Here is a 4,485-nt window from a genome sequence, read left to right as displayed (position 1 = left end):
GTATATGAACGGGACGCATCGCAGCAGAAGTTCGATCTAATGCAGGAATTTTTTGCTTACAAATACACAGCAGGAGTAGACTTGGCGACGCATGTAAGTAAGCTTGAAAACCTGGTGTTCAGGTTGAAGGCGTTGGGAAACGATGTTCCAGAACATATGTTGATTTCTAGGATCCTGACGACTTTACCTGAAAGGTACAGCTATTTTTTAGTGCATGGGAATCTACTCCAATGGAAAGTAAAACTCTGGCAAATTTGGCAACACGATTGGTGGCGGAGGAAAAAAGATGCACTGACTCCAGGGCCGAAACTGATGCAGTAGTATTCAAAGCTGAAGCAAGAAGATGCTACGAGTGTGGTTCAGACAAACATTTAGCGGGGTTTCACAGAGCCAGTGCAGTGAATAAAAGGCAAGGTACCTCCACCATTAGATGTTTCTCATGTCACAAAACCGGACATATGGCTAGGGAGTGTCCGAGCAAAGTGAAGAACTGTAGCATATGCAAAAGAACCAACCATGAAGAAAAGGACTGCTATTTTCGAAATAAGGCGAACAAGGAGCCACCAGTTTCCTTCATGACAGCGAGCTGTGACTTAGCAGACACTGAATGGATCCTGGATTCAGGGTCGTCATGCCACATGACCTACGACAAAAGCATACTGGAAGAAACGAGAGCTGCTAGGATGAATATAGGCCTTGCGAAAAATTCTGTGAGCATGAGTGCAGAGGGTGTAGGGAAAGTAGTGACAGAGTGTTGTGAACTGAAGCAAGTACTGTATGTACCTCAGCTCAGTAAGAACATATTGTCAGTGGGGTCAATCACAGGAAATGGGGGAGAAGTGAATTTTTCAAAGAATGAAGTGAGAGTGATCAAAAATAATGAAGTGATGCTAAGGGGCGAAAGAAGTGCAAATGGACTGTATGTGATAAAAATTCCCAAAGACACACCATCAGAAGCTCTGGTGGCCGAAAGTACAAATCCTGACATAAATTGGCACAGAAGAATGGGTCACATCAGTCAAGATCGTCTTAAAGCTACATCAAAGGTTGTGAAAGGAATGACGTTGAGGAGTGGAGATCTGAACCATGAACCATGTGTAATATGCATACAAGCAAAACAGACAAGGGCTCCATTCGTGAAAGAACGGGCACAAGCCAGCAAGCCCCTGGAAATATTACACTCCGACTTGGTGGGGCCAATTACACCACATAGTTGGAATAAGAAGAAATATATCCTGACTTTCATTGATGGATTCACACACTTTGCTGAAATCCGCTTGCTCGAATCAAAGGCGGAGGTCCCTGAACTAGTGATTCAGCATGTGAAGAAAATAGAAAGGCAATGGAATCTGAAAGTTCACAAACTGCGAACAGACAATGGCAAGGAGTATGTGAATGAGAAGCTCAGAGCCTGGATTGAAGCTGAAGGTATTGTTGCTGACACATCTGCTCCATACACACCTCAACACCAAGGAATGGCCGAACGTTTCAACCGAACCTTGATGGACAAGATTAGAGCACTAATGCTGGACTCCTGCATGCCGGAAGAACTGTGGAGTGAGGCTGCATATACAGCAACCTATCTCATCAACAGAAGCCCAACAACAGGCCGGAGTGAAACCCCGGCAGAGCTGTGGTATGGAAGAAAACCTGACGTTTCTAACCTACGAATATTTGGATGCGCAGCTTATGCAAAGATTAACAAGTACCAGTTAAAACTGAAGTCAAGAAGTGAAAAACTGCTGTTCGTGGGCTACACGGGAACGGGTTACCGGCTGTGGGATGAAAATAGAAGAGAAATTGTGGTTAGAAGAGATGTGGTGTGCATAGAAGGCTGGGACACTCATAAAGAAGCAAGCGACCCTCCGCTGATGCTGCCAGTGCTGCAGAAAGAAAATGATGAAGACAAAACAGATAGGATGTCAAATTATGATGAAAACACAGACAGTGATGAATCGTTTCATGGATTTAAAATTAGTGAGGAAACTGACGAAAATGCTGTGCATGAACAGGGGAGAGCACATGGAAGGAACAGAAGGATCCCTGCGAGATTTGAAGATTATGTGATGCTGACATATGAAGAAGCTGTTTCTTCCTGCACCGAAGGAAAGCATTGGAAAGCAGCAGTTGAAGAAGAGAAGAGATCACTGCTGGAAAATGGGACGTGGACAGTTGTGGAAAAGAAAAATGTTCCAACCGGACAAAAGATACTGACCAGTAAATGGGTTTTTAAAAGGAAGGAGGATGGGAAATATAAGGCAAGGTTGGTCGTACGAGGGTGTCAACAAGTAAACGGCATTGACTGTGGTGAAACCTACAGCCCAGTCTTGAACAGCGGACCCATGCGGGCTCTCCTAGGCATGGCTCAAAACGAAGGGTATGTGGTGAGAACGTTTGACATCAAAACAGCATTCCTCTATGGCCATCTGGAAGAGCCAGTCTATATGCATCCCCCAGAAGGAATGAACATTGATGGTGTGTGCCGACTTACAAAGTCGTTGTACGGCCTCAAGCAAGCTCCTGCAAGGTGGAATGAGAGAATTACAGACTACTTGAAGTCAGCTGGTATGCGTCAGCTGAAGTCTGAACCCTGTGTGTTTAAAAATTGCGATGGCTCTGTGATCCTGGGTCTGTATGTGGACGATGGTGTTGTAGTGGGCAAGGACAGTAAAGCTGTAGACAGTTTACTGGAAAGCCTGCAGAAGGAATTTGAAGTGACTGTTCAGAAAAACCCTATCAGATTCCTGGGAATGGAAATTAGCAGAAATGAAAGAGGTCTTCATCTCAACCAGACAGGGACTGTGATTCAGCTCATGAAAGCCTACAAGATGTCTGAAGCAAAGCCTGTCCCAACTCCAGCGGTGGAGAAAAAAGGAGAAGAAAAAGAAAGACGAAACAAGATTTTTCCATATAGAGAGTTGTTAGGGAGTCTCATGTATCTGTCCAATAAGACAAGGCCAGATATAGCGTTTGCAGTGAATCGCTGCAGCAGAAGTGTTGAGAAACCAACCGAAGAAGACATTATCTCAATCAAGCGAATTGTGAGGTACTTGCGAGGCACTGCAAATCTGGGTATCAAATTTGAAGGTTGCAGTCCTGTGAATAAATTGGTTGGATTCTGTGATGCTGACTTTGCTGGGGACGAAGAATCCAGAAGGAGCACCACAGGGTACGTCATCTTCTACTGTGGAGGCCCCATCAGCTGGTGCACCAGGAAGCAGCCAGTGGTCGCACTTTCCACTGCAGAGGCGGAGTACATTGCAGCAGCTGAGTGTACGAAAGAGCTGATGTATATGAAAGCTGTGTTGGAGGAGATCCTGGGTGAAGAGGTGACAGCAGAACTACATGTGGACAATCAGAGTGCATTGAGTTTGATGAAGAACGGTGTGGTGAACCGCAGGTCTAAACACATAGATGTGCGGTTCCACTACATTCATGAGAAGGTGAGCGAAGGCCTAGTAAAAGTATATTACTGCTCCAGTGACAAACAGACAGCAGACATCTTTACGAAGCCCCTGCAAAGTGTAAAATTTAAAACACATGCAAGTAAAATAGTCTCCTGAGAACTGAAAGGGAAACAAAAACTGAGAATTAAGGGGGAGTTTTGGGAATTGTAATAACGTAAATATGTAATCCTCAGTTTTTCGTTTCGTAGTTAGACCATAATTGTTTTTGTTGTCACCTGCCGAAATCAAGTGTGTACATGTAAAAGTGCCTTTTGACTAGAGTAGTAGGTGACATGATGGCGGCGGAAGGTCGTGTTTCGTTTAGTGTGTATACAGTAAAAATACAAGTGAAACGGTAAATAAAAGCATTGTTTGTCTGAAAACTTAAACTGGGTTTATTATGTAATCAGTTTGGCAAAATCTAAATACGACTTACAACAATTTTTGAGGATTTTCAAGGAATTTTTGAGTCAAAAATGGCCACCGTGACGTCATAATTCAACATGGCGGAAAACACCACAGACAGAAACCATATCTCGGAGGCACCAAACTATACTACTAAAGTAGCAACCTCATAAGAAATGAAAAGATATTTACATCAATATCTAGTCGTCTCCATGAAAATGTGAAAGATGGAGAACCACCTGAAGCTGACAAGACCGAAGACTGTGATGAAACATCTGAAGCTGACATGATTGAAGATTGTGGTGACACATCTGAGGCTGACATGATTGATGACTGTGCTGACATTAATAAGGCTGACATGATTGAGTACTGTGCTGAAACACCTAAAGCGGTCAAGATCGAAACTGAGATGGTGGCTTGAGATCAAAACGATGGAAACAACGCAATAAAATTAATTATCCTGATCAAACTTGTGATAATCACTGGCTCGATTACGAAAGTGACCTTGTGGTTGGTGTTAAAACGGAAGACACCAGAGATAATATTTATTATAAACATACAACATATGTACAAGGAAGATGAACGTAGCAGAAGAGATTGATTATACCTCATGGGAAGATCCTAACATAATGGT

Source organism: Bacillus rossius, chromosome 6, assembly GCF_032445375.1.
Source record: "Bacillus rossius redtenbacheri isolate Brsri chromosome 6, Brsri_v3, whole genome shotgun sequence".
In the NCBI taxonomy this organism is placed as follows: domain Eukaryota; kingdom Metazoa; phylum Arthropoda; class Insecta; order Phasmatodea; family Bacillidae; genus Bacillus; species Bacillus rossius.
The sequence above is the reverse complement of the archived record's forward strand: the minus strand, read 5'-3'. Positions refer to the sequence as shown.